Genomic DNA, 21,530 nt, shown 5'->3' with positions numbered 1-21,530 from the left:
GGGTAAATTCGATGCCCCTTCCTGCGTACTGTTTTGTGGAGAAAAGAAGAAACCTCACAACTTTATAAAAGTTGTAAAGCTCGGTATGTTTATTTACGGCGCCGGACGCATACGGAGAAAATTCTCCTCAAAAGGCATGCATACCTCTGGAGATTTCAGAACTCCTTTTATCCCCCTTCCAAATGCATATGCATACAGTTTCACAATAGGTTCATACATATTCATTCTGTGTGACATTTATCGCCAATTCTTTTTTATCAAAGGAATTCCTAGGTCGGGGGCAAATTGACCTCTTGGTCTTTTCTGTTTTTCTTTCTCTGTCTCTTTGCTGTCTCGGCATGCGAGTTTTTCCTTCAGCTTTGGCCTCACAGACTTTTCACCGCTGCCAGACACTTTACCTACTTCAGAATGGATCTCTACTCTGTCTCAGTACCCAGCAACATGAAGCAGAAACTCTGGCTGCCCATTCCTGACCTGCACCGTGCTCTGGGCAGCTTCCTCCAGGAAAGCAGCAAGCACGGCCAGGTGAGTGGGTGGGCAGGGCGGCTCAGCTGCTCCCAGGGGCAGCTCGAAGGGCAGCCCCTACCCCGTCCACTCCATGTCCCCCCAGGTAATGTCTTCGACAAGCAGCCGCCGGAGGAGGCCGTCCTGCCCTGCCTGCTGGAGGTGCTGCCCGGCCCGCGGCGTGAGGCGGGCCCGCCGCTGGAGCACGCTGGGGGCCGCCTGTCCAGCACCGACATCGCCAACCAGTCCTACCTGCTCGTGAGCGGCTGGGAGCCACAGGCAGCCACGACCGCCCCCACCTCGCCATAAACTCCTGTTCCCCCCGAGCCCCCGCCTGGTCCCTCCTTCACCGCCCCGCCCCCGGCCCGGATCGCCCCGCCCCAGCAAGAACGCCCCGCCCTGGTCCCGCTCTCGGTTCCGCCCCCTCACCGCACGCGCGGAGCGCCCCGTCCGGTCCCGCGGCTCAGCCAATCGCGTTCCGTCGCGCGGCCGTCGCCGGGCAGTGCGCGGCCGTTGGGTGTGAAGCGGCCGAGCGGGGCCCCGTCCGCCCGCCGGTTAAAATGCTGCGGGGCGGGCGAGCGGCCGCGGCGCCGTGGAGGTGAGCGTGCCACAGGGCCGGAGAGACGCCCTGGAGGCGCAATCCCGAGCGGGGAGGCTGTGGTGAGGCGGGCAGGGGAAGGGAGAATGTCGCTTATCGGAGGGAGCCCCAAAGAGCGGCTGGAAGGGGTGCCGGCTGATCAGGGACCCCCGAGGAGCGGAGGGAGGGCGTATCGGCTGATGGAGTGTCCCGAGGAGCGGCTGGGGAGAGTGGGGGTGTCCGTTGGTGGGGAGGAGCGGCCAGAGCGCTTGCACGGTCCGGTGGTGGGGAGGCCGGCGGGGCCTGTCGGAGTAGGCTCAGCCCGGCCGGTGGGTACGGCTAACGCCGCACGCCCGCAGGACCATGGCGCAGTTCCTTTTGGAGGCGGACCTGCACGGGCTGCTGAAGCTGGACACGCTGATCCCGAACGCCGCCTGCGCGATGGCAGTGCAAGGCCAAGGAGAGCGGCCCCGGGCCCAGTCCCGTCAGCGTGTCGCCCATGAAGCCGGCCAGTCGCTCCCACAGCTCCAGCAAGACGCCGTCCAAGACACCCGGTGAGCGCCGGCCCCCAGCGGCAGAGGTTGAGTGCGGGAGCCTCCCCCAGGCTGCTTGTCTGTAGCCATGGGGCTCTGGGCTCCCGGCCACGCTGCCCTACCGGCTGCTGCTCAGGCAGGAGGAGGTGGGCTGTGCTCCTGACAGCCACGCACCTCCCTTGCCAGCATGAGGGGCAGAGCTCTGAGCGCTGGGGCTGGGGAGCTGCTGTTCGCCCAGCTGAGCCCTGCTGGCACAGCTGTATGCTAGGACAAGTGTGGGCAGGACTGTCAGCTGACAGCTTTACATCCTGTGAGTGTTTTTGTATCTTCCCCTTATCTCTGGACTCTGGAATTGTTGCACTACACCCAAGGAGTTGCACCACACAGTCCCTAACCAACTTGGTGGCAGGGAGGAAAGTATAAGTTGGTTGTGACTGGGTGGCATGAGACCTCAGAGTCCTACTTGTCTGGTGGGTGTGATGTGGAAGAGTGTTGGGTTTGCTCCCGTGAAAGCTCTAATACAGGCTGTTAAATAGCTGTAAGACAATATTTTCATATGTGAATGCAGGTAAATCTGGATCCAAAATTCAAAGCACCCCCACAAAGGCTGGGGGGGATCGCTACATTCCCAACCGCAGCACTATGCAGATGGAGATGGCAAATTTCCTCCTAAGCAAAGAGAATGACCCTGCTGAGGATTCCCCTACCAAGAAGGTGAGCATGTTGCTAAGTTACAATTACTTCAACAACCGCTACTCCTTCCTGCCCCTTTACAGAGCAGTAAACTATAGCTTCTATCAAGTGGGCATGTGGGACTGACAAGTCCCAGCCATCACTGCTTGCAGCTCTGGGCTTCAGGAGCCTAGGATGAAATTGAAGCTGTAGAGACTGCCATGCACTCTAAGCCTATGTTGCTTCTGGTAGCAAAATTTAGCTTTTGACTAATGAGGCTTTAAAATGTAGCAGGCAACAAAAACACAAAGCTGTGAGCCTATGCAAAGTGAAACTGCTGGTGGTAGCTATTCTAGGACAATGTCTCCACAGGGAACACTTCTGGAATGTTTTACACTGTGTTCTGAAATCTGTTTGTGAAGCATTTGGTCGCTTTGTGGCTGTGGCTTTTCCCACTGGCAATGACACTGAATTTGCCATTGTGTGAAAATGTGAGCAGGACGATGTATGAAAGTCTGAGGAAAAACTGCTTTGACCTGCCTCTGTGTGACCGACCCTTGCAGCACAGGCAAACATCTTCAGATTCTAAGAGAAGGGGACTTAGGTGTCTGTTTAAATTGCAGTGTGGGAATTGTTTTAAATGCATTGCACTGAGGGTGATTTGTCTCTGCAGGAGCAACAGAAAGCCTGGGCAGTGAATCTGAATGGTTTTGATGTAGAAGAGGCAAAGATCCTCCACCTCAGAGGAAAACCACAGAATGCTCCAGAATGTATGATACAGAGTCTGTGTGAGCTGAATCAGCAGGAGAGATCAGGTCAGGGGAACAGCAACACAGAGGCTCTGTGTGTGGTCACAGGAGAAATCAACTGGTTTCTGAGAGCTGTACAGGCTGGAATCTCCTTTCTTAAGGTTCCTGAGGCCGAGGGAGGGCATAACAGTTACAGAGAATTTATTTAGGAAAGTTGCTATGACTGCCAGTTGGTCACCTGTTACAGGGCTTGCGAGGGTCTTCAGGGTGAAGAGAGAGACAAGAATCTTGACCTCATGTTCAGAAGGCTTGATTTATTATTTTATGATATATATTACATTATTACTATACTAAGAGAAATAGAAGGAGAATTCTCAGAAGCTAGCTAAGCTAAGAATAGAAAAAGAATGAATAAACAAAGGGCTGTGTCTCAGCAGAGGGTGAGACCCAGCTCTGCTGTGAGTGGTCAGTAAATCCAAACACTCACCCAAGACCAATCACGCATCCACCTGTTGCATTCCACAGCAGCAGATAACCATTGTTTACATTTTGTTGCTGAGGCCACAGCTTCTCAGAAGGGAGAAAAATCCTAAAGAAAGGATTTTTATGAAAAGATGTTGGTGACAGTCACCTGTACTGCAGGTTCCAAACCTTCATGAAGTCTGTAAGAGCACCAAACTCTCTGCTGTGCACTTTCTAGCTTAAACTGCAACTAAATATAATGGGATTCAAAAACCCAAGTGTTTGTTAAATTTGTTTCCATGAATGAGGAAATTGTAGCTCTCCCCTGTTCAGCAGTTCATACTGCCAGTGATTTTAGTGCACTGCAGGCTTGTGAGCGTTTCTCTTAGGACTTTATATTCACTCCAAGGGATTCCTAGTTGGGTGAGCAGCACTCAGCTGGAAGGAAACTATCTCAGGTTAACAAACCTGCTCCCCTGCACACAGGCTATCAGAATAACCTGAAAGTGCTCTATAGTCAGAATATGGCATCTGGATTCAGCAGAAAGAATAGCAGATATATTCCCTCAAAGCCAGAATGGGTCTTGGATGCACCAGAGATCTGCAACAGCTACTGTTAAGTTAAGTAGGCTGCAGGGTTGAGTGCTGGGCATCCAGAACATTCTGCACTGGATTGCTGTTCCTAGGACAGTGTACCCAGGCTAGCACAGACCAATTCTGGAGTGTCCCTGTGTGGCCTTACAGGGACAGTGGTCTAGGGCACTGTATAGGTGCCTTGGAGCAGGGTACCTGGCCTCAGCAGCTGGGCATAGTGACACTCAGAAGGCTGCCCCTCACCTGTACGTGTGTGTGTGCACACGTGCACCCGCACCTGGTGCATCAGCATGGGTGAAGGGCATGCTCTCTAGCCAAGCACGGTGTGACCTGCATTGCTCTTTCAAATTGTAGATCTGAATCTCATAGACTGGAGCTCCCAGAACTTCCTGGCAGTGGCTCTGGATGACACTGTTTATCTATGGAATCACGCTACTAGGGAGAATATCCCCCTGCTGCAGATGGAGCATCCAGATGTTTCCTCTGTGTCATGGATTAAAGAAGGAGACTACCTTGCTGTTGGTACAAGTAGTGCTGAGATTCAGGTGAATGCAGGAGTAAAACTAGAGGTGTTTTCAAGGGATTGACAGAACTGTGGGGCCTGGGGACAAAACCTTGGCTGGCAGAGGAAGGATGCCATGCACCTGACTTGTCTTCCCTGGTGTGGGGTGGAACTGTCCAGTGTGCAAGGCAGGGTTTGGTTTGGGGGTTTTCTGATAAGCAACGTTACCTTCTGTGCTATAGTCATGAGATACACATTTTCTCTGTTTGCTTACTGAGAAAGCTGAATGCCAGAGCCTGTGCAGTGAGGTTCCTAGAGCATAGAAACAGGATTGGGTTTCTTCTGAAGAACTTTTTAGAACTTTTTGCTTTGCCTTTCCAGCTATTGTTGCATTTATATTGTTGTATATCATATTTCTAGGGTCTCATATCTTCTGGGTGGTTTTCTCACAGCAGCTCTTCACAGCAGTGTTGTTGCTTCTCAGTCAGGGCTCCTCTCCAGCTCTCCCTGAGTGCCCCACCCCCTTTTATCCCAGCTATCTCCACGGGCTACAACTGCTGCCCATTTACAATAACTAGAATCAGGGCAGTGTCACTTATACAATACAGAGATCTTTTACTGCAATACATATATTTACTCAGGCCCCTATAAGCTATGGGACATTGAGCAGCAGAAACGTCTCCGAACCATGACCAGCCATTGTGTGGGAACCCTCAGCTGGAACAGCTGCATCCTCTCCAGGTAAAGCAGTGGGTCAAGGGCAGTTTCCAGTTGTTGCAAACTCCTATCCCTCAGTCTATGTGTGGCATGGGTTAGGCATGGCAGAGAGAAGTTTGTCCTGGCTTGGGATTCTTACTCAGCCTTATCTGTTGGGGCTGTGAGGAGAAGGCCTCTTTCCTGTATTGCAATTTGTGCTGAAGTTGTAAAGAGCTTGTGTGGGTGTTTCACTCACACCAACAGACCTGTGTTGCTGGTAACACTGGTTGAAACCCAGTGGCAGCTATAGCAGTCTTGCAACAACAAAAATGGATTTGGGTGAAAATGTGCAGCCTGACCCTGCAAGCCTTCTCTTCTCTCTGGAGTGGTGCACGGACTGGGCACATCCATCACCACGATGTCCAGGTGGCTGAGCATCACGTGGCCACCCTTGCTGGCCACACACAGGAGGTGTGCGGACTCAAATGGTCTCTGGATGGCCGCTGCCTGGCCAGTGGTGGCAGTGACAGTCTGGCGAACGTCTGGCCATGCACCCAAGGTGGGGGTGGCGACTTTGCTCCTCCACAGACCTTCACTCAGCACCAGGGTGCTGTCAAGGTGAGCACAGAGCTGCCATGGGCGGATATGTATGTGCAAGGCAGGCATGCAGCACTGGCTGGGTGCAGGTTGCCTCTTGTATGTTTTAAAATGAACTCTCCTCTCTCAGGCTGTGGCATAGTGCCCATGGCAGATGAATGTTCTAGCCACTGGAGGTGGCACTAGAGACAGACATATCCGCATCTGGAACGTGTGTTCTGGCGCCTGCCTCAGTGCTGTTGATACCCATTCCCAGGTGAGAGATGAACATCAGCTTGGAGACAAACACCTTCTGGCAGCACACCTACACAGAGCTGCTGGCTCCTCAGGCCCAGAGGCACAGGGAAGGAGGGGGACCATGCTCGCCTCTGAGTGGTGAGCATCAGCACAAGGACTTCGTCTCACCTGTGTTACTGCCTCTTTGCAGGTGACTTCTATCCTATGGTCAACAAACTACAAGGAGCTCATTTCAGGCCATGGCTTTGCCCAGAATCAGCTGGTTATATGGAAATGTACAACAATGACCAAGGTTGCATTTCTAAAGTCCCATACTGTTGCAATCATATTTCTAAAGTCTCGTACCTTCTTGGTGATACTTCTTGGGGGCAGTTCTTCACAGCTCTGACTTCTTCTCCTGCTTGTTGCTCCTTCTTCCTCAGGGCTCCTTGTCAGCTTAGCTTGACTGGCCAAGCCCAGCCCCTTTTATCCCAGTTATCTTCACTAGCTACAGCTGCAGCCCAATTAAGGACATTGCAGCTGCAGCCCATCAAAAACAACCAGGGCTTATCAGGGCAAGGCCTATATACAGATATTCAATATACAATACAGATATTTTACTAAGACTCCTACTATATTCCCCCTTTTCGTTTACTTACAGATATTAAGACTCCTACTATAGGTGGACAGGGCCTGGGTGTGTGTGTGTGGGGGGGTGTTAGAGGTTGAAGACAGCTGCACTCCTTGGTTTGAGCCTGCAGCATCACTGATACAGGACAGTATCTGGGGCCATGCTGCTAGGAGTAAAGCATGCCCAGGGGCTGTGGAGGAGATACCATTGATCCAAGTGTATGCTTGGGGTCTGAAATCATGCTGCCACAGCCACTGGGGGGACAGCTGTGCAAGCTGGCAGGGCTCATGGGAGCATACAGGAGTAAATGTGCATGTGCTGATCAGCTCAGCCCTGACTGCACATTCCTTCTCCTCCTCAGGTCATACTGATAGAATCTTGAACCTGACCATGAGTCCTGATGGTATAACAGTGGCCTCAGCAGCTGCTGATGAAACACTGTGGATCTGGCACTGTTTAGAGATGGACCCCTTAAAGAAGAGGAAGAAAGAGAAGGCAAACAGTGCCAAAAGCAGTATTCTTCACCAGAGCATCCGCTGAGAGCATGGGATTGTTGTGGGGAGGGGGATATTTGGTTTACACACTGTACAGTATTTTAAATGTTAATGAACTGCTTAACCTGATTTTTTCTTAATAGAGTCTGATGGAAGAAAAAGCCATGGCTCCTAAACCCAAGTCCTTCTCCCTGAGGCTGGGGATCTGGGCAAGGAGTGGAGACATAGGTCTTAAGGGCCAGTTTACAGGCCCCTGAGCTTAGCACAGCCTAGCAGAAGGATGCTGTGCAAGGGCTGTACTTCTGTTTCTGTCCCAGCTAAGATAGATATGTCACCTGCCCCATCTAGATGCTGACTACAAGCACAGGAGCTCCGCCACAGGCTCAGCTGAAAGCACAGCATGGCTGTGGCCTCAGTTTGTGTTGTCCTGGCCTGTCTCACAAGCCCAGGGACACCTTCCTATGGCTCTGCAGGCAGATCTCAGTTTGTCTTGTTAGCTACAGGCAGCCATCACTGCCTGCCTATGGTGCTTGAGTAGAACAGCTGTTGGAAAAAAAAGGAGGGAGGGAAATATAGAGCAACAGCTGTAATCACCCCAAAGGCTGGAAAGGGGCTGGCTCTGGCATAAAGCCTGATGCAAAACGAAAGGTTAGCTTACACTGCCACAGCCAGCCTGGATGTCATGCAGGAGTCACGCAAAGCACCACCAACCTTATGCTCAGCCTTCAGTCACGTATTCTTCCACCAACTCTGATCTCCCTTCCCCTCCTGCTGACAGGAGGCCCTGGTGCCTCACTGAGGTTTCATGCAAGGGAGCAAGCACCAGGGCTCAGCTGACGTTTATTGGAGCTTGACTCCCCTGCACTTGGAAAAATGCCTTTTTTCCAGGCTGAACTGTGCTGGAGCAAGTTGCAGGAAATATATTTGAGCCCTTACCTGACCAACAACCAGCTCAGCCATGCTGCTTTGCATGGTGGAGCCGCAGTGTCTGAAGCTGTGGGCTGCACCAGACCCATCAAGCCTCTCCTTCAGTTGCACCAGCATTGCCAGGGGCTGCTGGGGACACTGCACAGCTGATAAGCACCTTGGCCTGTACAAAGCAGCTCCACCAAGCCTGGTCCTCCGATCAGCCCTCAGTGATTAGCTGAGGGTGGATTATTAACTGTTTTCACCTTTCCCTCAGCACAATACCACACTGTGCCTAGCACCAGCTCTGCCTCCTGAGCCTTACAGCAGCTGGAACCTTCAAAGGTTCCGACTTGTGCTCTGCCAAGGCCAGTGAGTGTGTAACCACACCCACCAGAGCACCCCCCCACACACACACATAAAGCTGATATGGGGGGCACAGTCTCAAACAACAGCCACTGAGCCAGCACCTTCCCAGCAGAGCTGCTGGTGCATCCCCATTTGGCCACTTGGGAAAGATCAGGAGGCCCAAGGATGGAGCTCTCCCTCAGACACAAATCCTCCGGCCACAGCTGTCTCTAAAGGGGAAGCAGGCAGGAACCCAGATGCAAAGGCTGGGCTCTTACACAGAGCTGTGCTGTTGTTGTAGGAGCCTTGTCCCACAGCCCTGCACTTGGTGCTGAGAGTTAGCACAGACTTGCCCTTTAGGGCCACAGCTGATTAGGCTTTCCCTGGTCCCTGACCTGGAAGGAAAGCTTTATATGCCAAAAAGTTCCTGTCATTTTTGCAGTCCCATGTAAGAGCAGCTCAGCTTTCTCACAGACTCTATCTTTCTCCTTAGCACATGCCCCACACCCAGATGCTGTGCATTACACAGCCCTTAAAGGACCTCTGAGCATTACTAGAGGGTAATGATACTGCAGGGTCTTTGACCCCATGCTGGTCTCTTACAGTCCTGGAGTGAGGAGGAGCAGAGGAAGGAAGTGGGCACTGATCCAGCAGGCCCAGTGAACACAGCCCTGTAAGGTGTGAATTCAGTTCACAGCAGGATAGCATATTAATTACCAAGTGCCATGGCCAGCCCATAGAAGAGCACAGCTAACAGTGTTATGCATAAGAAGCTTGACTAGGCCAATATTGAAGCAGCAATCAATTTATTATTTAATATGGTAAAGTATGAGCAATACAGCACTGGGTACAGTGGGGGAAGTTTTCCCTCCAACTGCACACCAATAATTGAGGGTTACAGGTATTTATAGGGGTACTCATCAGCTTTCTCAGCAGTTTCTATTTCCAATTTTTTTACAAATCAGCAATTTTTATTCCAACTTATTACATCACAATTCTATACACTATTGTGATTTTAGTTTTTCTCAGGATGTATCTCAAAGGAGTATCCCCAGATGGTGACGGTCCAGTTTCCGAAAGAAGAAAGATGAATCCCGACTGGTGGGGTCCAGCTCCCCAGATGTGTGTCCACCTTTTAATTGCAGAGACAATAAATCTCATAACAGTGATGTCCAGCTTCCCTTTGGTCGAAACCATAAACCCTTGAGGTGATGTTCATCTTCCTTTCTCAAGCTGTTTTTCTCTGCTTCAATAAGGCGTGAGATAAGCATATTTCTTTTATATATATTCCAAAGCTATAGTTTCAAGGATACAAGTAATATTCTAAAATTATACTTCAAAACGTTATTATTGCAGAGCTTTTTTATGGATTAAATGCAAGAAAAAAGCAACATTCTAAACACCTTAATTCCAATGCTCCTAAATCAACCAGGGTTAATTGTGTGTGGTAAATAGGTATGATTCATGCTGATAAAAATTGAAACAGTAATCAATATTGATACAGTAATTAATATCTGGAAATAATAAAATAAGTTAAAAATAGTAATGCCAAAGAGGAGAGGGAGAGGAGGGGCTCCACCTCCCTCCCCCCCGCCTTTCCCAGCAGATGTTTTTTCAAGGACCACAGGAAAGAAGCTGAAGATACAGTTGCTAAAAATGACCAAGAACCTGCTTTGGTCCCAGAAAATGCTAATTATAAGGGACTTATTGCCTTGATATGTAGATGCAGTGATACGTTAGTCTTGGCTTACATTGTATTGGCTTGGTGCGCATGTGTAACCCAAAGGTGAATTAAAGGGCAACGAAGAAGACTACAGGGCCTTCATCAGTGACGACCCCCAAAGACTTGTGCGACCACCAAACCGAGTGGTGGCGCATGCGTGGTAAAGGTGGTAATGAAGGCAGAGACAGAAAAGTGACGAACCGAAAATAGGAGGAGATGGCATTGACACATGGTATATAAGGGGTGACTTTCACTTGGCAAGCTTGTACGTGAAGTGGCAAGGGTCAAGAACCCTGCCCTCCGTACCCTGTGGTATCTCTTGCTTATGCGCTATTATTGGAACCAAATTATCCCTTATTTTAATCGAATTATATTGTATCCAATTTTATATTTTTATTTTAACTACTCAATCAAAATTGTTACTACTTTTAATATTGTGTTTATGATGGGATAATTGGGCAAACATAACAATTGCAAAAAAACATAGGTTCAAAGGCCTTTTTCCATGCTTTATTTTTCTTAGTTACTATTAGAATTCATAGCTCTCCCATTATCGGGGTCCACACATTTCACATTCACAAGTACACACGTCGCCTGTTTGTACCTGACACGAAACACAGCATTGCATCTCACAGAGGCCGCTTTGGGGTCCTTTAAAACATTTCTGGGGCACATTTGGGGCAGTTTTGGGTCTGAGGAGGGAATTCAGACAGAACTTGAGGGTTTGGAGGACACTTGGGGAAGCCGGGTGGGCACTTCGAGGGGCACTCAGAGATTCTGAGGAACAGTTCGGGATCCCAGGCAGCACTTGGGGGTCCAGGGGGGGCCCTTGGAGGTCAGGGAGGGGAATTTGGGGCCCTTCGGGGTCCCGGCGGGCCCCTGGGGGGCTCGAATGGGGTTCTCTGGGGCGCGGGGGGTGATGGGAGTTGTAAGCACGGGTATCATACGGTTCACCGGGGCCGCGGAGCATCACGGGAGTTCGAGGCGCAGGTGCAATGGCTCTCGATGGGGCGCGGGGCATGATGGGAGATGAAGTCCCGAGTGGACTAGCACTGGAGATGCGCTGCGGAGCATGATGGGAGCTGTAGTCGCGGAAGTGCTTCGAACGCGGCATTTGGGGGTCCGGGACGGCACTTATGGGACACTTCTGCGTCCGAGCTGCGACTTGAGATCCTCGGGGGGAACGTAAATGGTTCCAGAGCACTCGGGGGGAGCTCGGGGATCTCTAACCGGGCTATTTAGGGCGCGGGGCACGGCAGGAGTTTTAGGCGCAGGACTGTGTTCTGAGGGGCTCTGGGGCCGCGGGGGATGAGAGAAGATGAATTCCCAGAAGTGGCTGTACCGGGCATCTGTGGGGTTGGGAGCACTCAGGGGGTCTGGGGACGCTTTGGGTGGTCCCGAATGGGCGCTGAGGGGGCACTGAGGGATCCTGGAGGGTCTGGGGGGCATTTATGGGACAGACGGGGGCGGATCCCGGGGGAGGGGGGGGGTTCTGTGGAGCGCGGGGCATGACGGGCGTTGTAGTTCCGGCTCTAACGGGGTTGTAACCGGCCGCGGGACATGATGGGGGTTGTAGTCAAACAGGAAAAATGGCGCCACCCTTAGGCACCGCCCCCAGGCCTGGATCCCTGGCGCTGATTGGCTGCAGGCAGTGATTGGCGGGATCTTCGGCAAATGGGATTCGGTGGAGGTGGGAACAGACCACTCTCCTCCAGTCCCTCCCAGTGCAGACCAGTTCATCCTCAGTACAGCCCAGTTTAAACCAGTGCTCCTCCAATCCCTCCCAGTACAGCCCAGTCCCTCCCAATACACGTGAGTTTATTCCCAGTCCCTTCTAGTTCACCCCAATTTCATCCAGAGGATGCCCCAGTGTCCCCAGTTTGCCCTAGTATCACTCCCAGTATGTCCCAGTGTACCCCCACAGTCCATCCCAGTCCACCCAGATTTCCCCTCAGCATTCCTCGTGTTCCCAGGTCGTCCCACTCTTCCCAAGTGTCACTCCCAGTATGATCCAGTGTCTCCCACAGCGTTCCTAGTGTCCCCAGTATGTCCCAGTCCTCCCCAGTTTTTCCAAGGACAGTTTAATTTCTCACGGTGGCCGTGGCAGCCAAACCCAGCAGTGGGGTCAGTGCAGTGCCCATGGCCACAGCCCCTTGCAGGGGCCCAGTGCAGCTTGGGCTGATGATCCACCCTCACAGCGGCCCAGGGCAGCTCTGCAGTGGCTTTGGTGGCACCTGGGGCTGGCACACACCTGAGCAGTGTGTCTGCACTGGGGAAACTCAGCAGTTTGAGAATGCTACAAAAAGTACAGAAAGGGAAAATCCCTCTTAGGTGAGTGCAGCCAACTCTCTAAGCACAGCAGGGCCCAGGGGAGTGAGAACAGACAGGATGGGGCTGGGCAATGTGGAGCAAGGTTGTCCACACTGGGTCAGAGCTCAAGGCACAGATTCTGTGAGCAGGCCAGAGCTGCTGAGGAGAGACCCTGGGTCAATATCAATCACAGACTGCTGAAATCATCTCTGCTCTAAAGAGAGATAATATACAATACTTCATTTAAAATAAGAATGAGTATTTCTTACAAGTTCTTTGAAATCTTTTTCCATCACTGGACTAGGAAAACTTTAATGATTCTCACAGGGCTTTGGTGTTGTTTACATCAGACTCAGTCCCTGAGAGTGTCTTCAAAAAACTTCTCAAGAACTCAAAGTTAAATTGAAAGTCTGAAGTTTTTTGAAGTTTTAATGTGTTCCACTGAGGGATACGACTGGGAAAGTGTCCCCAGGTTCCAGTTAGAGCAGAACACTGGAGGCAGTCATGACAGCTGGGGACAAACAAGGCAAAGGTGTCTCTGGTGCTGAGCAAACCTGGATGTGTTTCAGGAATGCAAAGGGCCCAGGCCTGAGCCCCAGTCCCAGGCCAGGCAGATCCTGTCCCTCCCTCCTTGCTCAGGGCTCTTCCCGGGATGGGCACTGGCATGTGGGGATGTGCAGTGCCAAGGGCAGGAGCGTGGGGCGGCCCCTGCCAGGCTGCTGAGCAGGGACAAGGAGGCCATGCAGGCCTGCAAGGGTCACTTGTCCCCTCGTGGCCTCAGGCCCAGGGCCAGCAGGCATGGGCAAAGTGCTGCCCAAGGTGGCTCTGGCAGGGCTGTCTTGCAGCTGCTGCCCATCCCTGTGCCCTGTGCAGCCCAGGCTGTCCCACAGTGTCCCTGCCCTGCGCCTCTGTCCCTGCAGGCTGTCGGCATCCCCCGGCTGCCCCACCTGGCTGGGCCCTTCCTTTGCTGACAGCTCTGCCTCCTGCCTGCCTCTGCCTGCCCACACAAAGCCTGGGGTTGATACCAAAAGGGTTCATTCCATTTTTACTGTGCCTGTGAACTTTCAACACAGGAACAAGGCACGCAGGGGCTGCTTTCCCTGCATAGATGGGTAGAAGAGAAGAACACATCTGGCTCAAGGGTGCAGGGATAGAGAAAACAAGAAGTGAATCTGGGAACTTGGGGTGGATTTTATGGAAATGGGTAAATTGTAATTCACATTTAGTGACTGTACATAAGCAACACACTGGTAGAATCACATGTCTATATAAGGTTAGGAGTTATCCCATGTTGGACCTCAGGCATGAATAAATTATTCCCTCTGAAATAGCAAATGAGTGTTAAGGAGCCTTATTCTGATATTTCAGAGATTTGGTGACAGTGGGGCCTCACAGAACCAAGGAGTCAGCTGTGACACTGTGCAAACTCATGGAACAAAGGGTCCGTTGTGACACAGCAGAACCCCATGGAACCAAAATCCATTCTGGCACACTGGGGCCACATTGAACCAACGGTCCATTGTGATACTGCGGATCCAAGGAGACCATTGTGACCCTGAGAAACCTCTTATAACCAAGGGGCCATTATGACACAGCAAGGCCTGGTGGAACCATGGGTCCATTGTGACAATGCAGAACCTCACAGAACCAAGGTGACCGTGTTCTACTGTGGAACCTCATGGAACAAAGGGTCCATGGTGACACTGCAGAACCAAGGAGACTGCTGTTGGCAGTGTGAAAGATCATGGAACCAGAAGTCCCTTCTGACACAGCAAGGCCTGATGGAACCAAGGATCCCTTGTTAAACTGTGTGGCCTCATGGAACCATGAGCCATTGTGACACAGTGTGGCCACATGGAGCCAGGAGGCCACTGTGACCCTGTGGATCCAAGAAGACCATTGTGACTGAGGAACCTCATGGAACCAAGAGTCCATTGTTCTACTGTAGCGCCCTGTGGAACCAAGGGGAGCACAGTGACATTATGGGGCCTCAGGGAACAATGGAGACTGTTCTGACACTTTGGGACCCACTGGAACCAAGGGGGCATTAGAGCATGGAAGGGCCTGGTGGAATCAAGGGGACTGCAGTGAACACTGTGGGTGTCCATGGGATGAAGGGTCCATTCTGACACTGTGGAACCAAGGATTCCATTGTGACACTCTGGGGCATCATGGAACCAAAGGGCCATTGTGGCACTTCAGAGCCTTGTGGAGCCAAGGGGACCATAGTGACTCTGTAGTGCTCCATGAAACCATTGGTCTGTTGTGACACTGAAAGTCCTTATGGGATCATGGAGACCATTGTGACACTCCAAGGCCTCATGGAAGCAAGGAACCATTGTGACACTCTGGAGTCTTGGCAGGCCAAGGGGCAGTTGTCACACTGCGTGGCACCATGGAACCTAGGAGTCCATTGTGACATTCCAGGGCCCCATTGAACTAAGGATCCATGGATCAGTGCAGGACCACATGGAACCAAAGGTCCATTGTGACATTGCAGGGCCTCATGGAATCCTGGAGGCCATTGTGACACTTGGAGGTCTCGTTGAATCAAGGGGCTCTGCATGGCCTCATGGAACCAAAGAGACCCTTCTGACATTGTGAGTCCCCATGGAACTAAGGGGCCATTGTGACACTGCAGCACCAAGGAGACTCCTGTGACACTACCAGGCCCTATGGAAGCCAGGGACCATTGTGACACTGGAGCCCTGTGGAAACAAGAGGCCAGTGTGAGACGTCAGGGCCTGATGGAACCAAGGATCCAATATGACACCACCACTGTGATACTGCAGGGCCCCATGGATCACAGGGAACAGGCCTGCTTGGCTTGGCCTGACTGGTCCAACTGCCCTTGGCATGTCGAGGGTCTCTTCTCATGTACCCCTGAAACCCTGGGGTCTGGGATTTCCTTCAATTGGAAAAGAGCTGCCTTTCTCATTCAAGCATCAACGGCCAAAATGGGATTCCCCCTCCAAAATTCCCAATATCCAGGGATTTCTCCCACATAAAAGCTGCCATTACCAACACGTCTGGCTAACCTTGTCTTCCTGAGGGCTGGCTCTCACCTGCCTTCAAACAGTGAGGCTCTGTGCTTTCCTTCCTATGGAAGAGAACTGGCCCTCCTGCGCAGGCACCCATGGCCAAAACTGGTACTTGTGCTCCAAAATTCTTACATTCAAGGGTTTTTTCTCCCCGACAAGATCTCCCAGTACAGACAGGTCGTGCTGGCCTTTGCTTTGGTGGTTGCCTGAATTCTGCCCTGAAACACTGGGGCTCTGCCCTTTCCATCCTAAAGGAAATGAACCATCCTTCTTCTCCAGGTGCCCATGGTCTAAATTGGGATTCCACCTTCAAAAGTCCTATATCCAATGATTGCTCCTACACAAAAGCTGCCATTACAGAAAGGTCTGGCTGGCCTTGGTCTCTGGTGCCTGCAGTTCATCAGCCCCTGAAGCACTGCGGTTCTGTGCTTTCCTTCCTATGGAAAAGAATCTTCTTATTGCTCCACGGCCAAAATTGCTACTCCTCCTAAAATATTCACTATATGAAGGGTTTCTCCCAGACAAAACCTGCCAGCTCTGGCTGATGTTGTGGGCTCTGATGGCCACCTGTCATCTACCCCTGAAACACTGGGGCTCTCTGCCTTCCTTGTGATGGAAATAGAACAGTCTCCTCATCCAGGGGCCATGGCCAAATTGAGATTTGGCCCCATATAAATATAAATATAAATTTCATATATCCAAGGATAGCTCCCAAGCAAAAGCTGCCAGGAGAGACAAGTTTGGCTGACTTGGCCTCCCAGGGGCTGCTTCTCATCTACCATCAAACCCTGGGGCTCTCTGCTTTCCTTCATATGGAAAAGAAATGGCCTTTTCATCAAGGGACCAGTGGCCAAAACTTGTATTCTACCTCCCAAATTATGTGTATCCAAGAATTTCTCTCAGGCACAAGCTGCAATTCCAGAAAGGTCTGGCTGGCCTTGGCCCTTGGTGGCTGCTGCTCATCTGCCCCTGAAACACTGGGCCTCAGCTTTCCTTCCAATGGAAGAGAATCGTTGTTCACATCAAAGTGCCCATGGGCAAAACTGAAATTCAGCATAAAAAATTCCATCTATGCAAGGATTGCTCCAAGGCAAAAGTAGCCAGGACGCACAGGTCTGACTGGTGTTGTCCTGAGGTGATTTTCTTAGACTATGAGCAGAATGTTTTCATTTGCCAATACCTTGGAGAGGGGCCAGATATCTCCCAAGGTGCGGTTTGGAGGCCTCAAGCACATGAGCACTGTACAGGGACAGAGGAGCTCTGTGCTCAGTCGAGTGGGGACTGAGGACAGCAGAGGAGAGCCCTGGAGGGGACTGAACAGTGGTTTCAGAGATGGTGGATCCTTTTGACATAGTAGAGAACAGACAGAGAAAGAAAGAATTAATGCAAAGGACATATAGGGAGGGCCAGACAGGACCCAAAGAGAAAGGAATTTACCTCTCAGAGCAGGGCTGTGGTGCAACATGGCCCCCAGAAGGAGCCTGGAGCAGCCCAAGGCTCTGTGTGGGCAGGCAGAGGCAGGCAGGAGGCAGAGCTGTCAGCAAAGGAAGGGCCCAGCCAGGTGGGGCAGCCGGGGGATGCTGACAGCCTGCAGGGACAGAGGCGCAGGGCAGGGACACCGTGGGACAGCCTGGGCTGCACAGGGCACAGGGATGGGCAGCAGCTGCAAGACAGCCCTGCCAGAGCCAACTTGGGCAGCACTTTGGCCATGGCTGCTGGGCCTGGGCCTGAGGCCACGAGGGGACAAGTGACCCTTGCAGGCCTGGGGCCTCACTGCCTCCTTGTCCCTGCTCAGCAGCCTGGCAGGGGCCGCCCCATGCTCCTGCCCTTGCATTGCACATCCCCACATGCCAGTGCCCATCCCAGGAAGAGCCCTGAGCAAGGAGGGAGGGACAGGATCTGCCTGGCCAGGGACTGGGGCTCAGGCCTTGGCCTTTTGCATTCCTGAAACACATCCAGGTTTGCTCAGCACCAGAGACACCTTTGCCTTCTTTGTCTCCAGCTGTCATCACTGCCTCCGGTGTTCTGCTCTAACTGGAACTGGGGACACTTTTTGAGTTGTGTTCCTCAGTGGGACCGATAACAACTTCAAGAAACTTCAGACTTTCAATTTAACTTTGAGTTCTTGAGAAGTTTTTTGAACACTCTCTAAGGGACTGAGCTTGATATAAACAACACCAAAGCCCTAAAGGCTCATTAAAGTCCTTGCGCTGTGTCTGTTCTGCTGAGCTGGGCTGGGCTCCTGGCACAGAAGCAGCTCCTGGCAAACCAAGAAGAGCTTCAAAAAGACATTTCTCCTGAAGAGCAGCTCTTCTGCCAGCCCAGCAGGGCTGGGGCACTGCCTGCAGCCACCCCGGGCAGAGCACAGAGGCACAGAGAGCTTCAATCAGTCAGGGATGAGAAGTGCCTGGGGCACAATCACTGTCAGCCCTTGACACAGGAACCTCTGGCTGCAGGACAATGCAGCTGCAGCTCCTGGAGTGATCTCCTAAAGCTGGAACATCCTAATGCCTACAGACTCTGTGAGTAAAACTCTGAATATTTCTGGTGCAGGGGAGGTGAAATGCTCATGAAGCTTTGACATGCTGAGGAACGCTGGTCAGTCATAAAATATTTCCAATACAAGGATTTCATTAAAAATTAGGACATTTCCAAAGACTTTTTATTCAGTTTCCTAATATTGGAAAATGGCAGGGAGTGGGGGGATTAATATTAAAGATTGATTATGAATTTTTAATTATGAAATGTTAAAAGTTCCTGAGACATTGGAACTGTTATTTTTGTGTTCTGTAGATTCACAGGAGATCCCTAATGTACTTTCAGCCACTCTGCCCATGGACAGCAGCAGCATCCCCTTTGCTGGAGCCATCAGGCTCAGTCTGAGCTGTCCTTTCTCCAAGCTGCAAACAGAACCTGCCCCCAGCCAATGCCCTGCAAACAGGCAGGGTTCTGTAGGGCCAAGGAGAGTGCACAGAGATTTGGGTTCTGTGAGTGCTGGCAGGGAGAGATCAGGCACTGGGAAACACCTGCAGGAGGAAAATCTCCAGGAAGCAGAGAGAAGATCAGGCAATGAGAGAAAACAAAATCCAGCAATGCTGTGGCAGGGAGAGTTTAGAGATGCCCACAGGATCCCCTCAAGTCCAGCCCCTCCCTCTGAACAAGCCCCCTCCCTCCTGTGCCCCAGCCCAGCCTCTGCCCTCAGGGCTGGGGCTCCAAGACGTGCAGCCCCTCCTGTGCAGGCAGAGCTGCAGCAGAGCCGTGGGGCAGCTCTGCAGCCCCGGGCCCAGTTCCCTCTGCAGAGCACAGGGCTGGGAGCAGCTGCCCGGCCCTGGGGGCTCTGGCAGGGGACACAGCTGGCTCAGAGTGATGCTGTCCCCAGTGCCCGGCTCTGGGCAATGCTGTCAGGGCAGCCAGGGAAGGAGCTGCATCTCCCTTCATCCAATGCCATCATAAGGACACCTCGAATATCCCTGAGATTTCAGTCCAAGCTTTGAGCTTCCCTCCAGGATACAAACCTGTCCTGTAGCATCTCTGTGTTATCTAAAAGCCCCATGGTGAGGCACAGAAGGTCTATGATGAGAAAATGCTGTTGGGTTGGTGAAATGAGCCCTGTCCTGGGTACAAATGTGGGGCTGAGACCTTGAAAAGGGGATGGACGTTTGGTGGACTGTGGGGATCCATCTGTTCTTAGCAATGACAGGATGGTTTTTAAAGGAAACATGGGAGGGTGATCATCCTCTGTCTGGGAAAGGTGAAAGCCTAGAGAATCCTGGAACAGGACAGGGTGACAGACCTCCTTCCGTCCCTCTCCACTCACCACCTTTCCTCAGAGAACTCACTGTTCTCCCTGAGGGCAGCAGAAATGCAAAGAGTTTCTGACATCCAAAAATAATCAGCAGGGGAGATGAAGAAAAGCTGTGAATAACACTAGTACATTTAAACAGACATTTCCATTCCTGTTCTCTGGCAGTGGGAGGGCAGATGCTGACAGGGCCTTCTGTGTTAACAGAGACTCAAAGAGGAACATGAGGACAGGTCTCTGTCCCTCTCCTATGTCTGCACAGCGAGGCAGAACTAAAAAAATCTCTGTGTGTAACTGCCCTGAACCTGAAGTCCCACTCAGGCAGCACCAGCCAGGGCTCCACACTTGGAGCTGAAGGAAAATCTGCTGGAAATGGAAAAGCGTGTCACAGTGTTACAGGAAAAGGGCCTGTGGAAAAAGGCTTTCATTTTGCTGGAAGAAGTTTCTCCCAACTGGTCACTGACTTTTCTCCATGAACAGCTCCCAGTGGCCAGAGAAATCAAATGTCCAACAGCAGCTCCATCAGGCACTTCCTCCTGCTGGCATTGGCAGACACGCGACAGCTGCAGCTCCTGCACTTCTGCCTCTTGCTGGGCATCTCCCTGGTTGCCCTCCTGGGCAACGGCCTCATCATCAGCGCCGTAGCCTGCGGCCACCACCTGCACACGCCCATGTACTTCTTCCTGCTCAACCTGGCCCTCACTGACTTGGGCATGATCTGCACCACTGTCCCCAAAGCCATGCACAATTCCCTCTGGGACACCAGGAACATCTCCTACACTGGATGTGCTGCTCAGCTCTTTTTTTTTGTGTTTTTCATGTCATTAGAGCTTTCCCTCCTGACCATCATGTGCTACGACCGCTACGTGTCCATCTGCAAACCCCTGCACTACGGGACCCTCCTGGGCAGCAGAGCTTGTGCCCACATGGCAGCAGCTGCCTGGACCAGTTGCTTTCTTTATTCACTGCTGCACACAGCCAATACATTTTCCCTGCCCCTGTGCCATGGCAATGCCCTGGGCCAGTTCTTCTGTGAAATCCCCCAGATCCTCAAGCTCTCCTGCTCCAAGTCCTACCTCAGGGAGCTTGGGCTTCTTGCTGTAAGTGTCTGTGTAGCCTCAAGCTGCTTTGTGTTCATTGTTTTCTCCTATGTGCAGATCTTCAGGGCTGTGCTGAGGATCCCCTCTGAGCGGGGACAGCACAAAGCCTTTTCCACCTGCCTCCCTCATCTGGCCGTTGTCTCCCTGTTTCTCAGCACTACCTTTTTTGCCTACCTGAAGCCCTCCTCCATCTCCTCCCCATCCCTTGATCTAGCCCTGTCAGTTCTGTACTCAGTGGTGACTCCAGCCCTGAACCCCCTCATCTACAGCCTGAGGAACCAGGAGCTCAAGGCTTTCATGTGGGCACTGATGACTGGATGGTGTCAGAAACATTAAACTACTGGCCTGTTTCTGCCAATCACTTGTAATAAAAGTAATCTTCAATACTTCTTGTTAGTTCCACTTTAGAGCTTCTTTTATCTTTGTTGTAATTTTAAAATATTGTCTACAAAGTGATGTCATTGCGCTGTTTCTCATTTTGTTTCCCTTCTCCTTTACTGTGACCCACAACCTGTTTCTATGAGGAGCTGTGCTCTCAGTGGCTGTAAATGAACTAAAGGATCTACCAGCAAAGTTTTCTGCAGAGATCCTCCTTGTGTTCCTTCTCTGGAGCTGCAGCAGCAATGTCTGTGTGCAGAGCTGGGGGCAGATCAGGGCTGGCCCAGCAGCTGTGCCCAGCAGCAGCAGCACTTGGTGTTGCCAGTGCTGCTGCCGTGGCCCTGCCCTGCTGCCCTGGTGGCCCTGGTGTTGCTGCAGGGCCTGAGTGCTCTCGGGACCGGGCACCACCTGAGGGTGGCAGTGCCGGGGCTGCAGCAGGGACAGGCCATGGGCACTGCTGGGGCAGCGCTGACGCCTCAGGCCAGGGCCTGGGGGCTCCAGGCTCCTTGCCCAGGATCTCTCAAGAACACGGCCAGGCCAATGCTCAGCACAGAAAACCCCCGTGAGCAGCCCCAGGCTGGCCATGGGCAGGCTGGGGGCAAACACCATGGCTGGGGCTCTGCAAGGCTCCTGGGGCAGACGGGAAGGAGCAGCAGAGCAGGGGCTGATCCATCCCCAGTGCGCTGGACAGCCCA

General features: G+C 52.1%; 2 pseudogenes; both read left to right on the top strand.

Annotated features, from left to right (window-relative positions):
* The first annotated feature begins 1,444 nt into the window (after positions 1–1,444).
* LOC141726502 (cell division cycle protein 20 homolog) lies at positions 1,445–9,907 on the top strand (annotated as a pseudogene).
* The window catches only part of LOC141726447 (olfactory receptor 14L1-like), a 58,936-nt pseudogene continuing 43,650 nt past the window's right edge, over positions 6,245–21,530 (top strand).

The sequence above is a fragment of the Zonotrichia albicollis genome, chromosome 35 (genome assembly GCF_047830755.1).
Source record: "Zonotrichia albicollis isolate bZonAlb1 chromosome 35, bZonAlb1.hap1, whole genome shotgun sequence".
In the NCBI taxonomy this organism is placed as follows: domain Eukaryota; kingdom Metazoa; phylum Chordata; class Aves; order Passeriformes; family Passerellidae; genus Zonotrichia; species Zonotrichia albicollis.
Note: the sequence above shows the minus strand (reverse complement) of the source record. Positions and strands in the feature narration are given on the sequence as shown.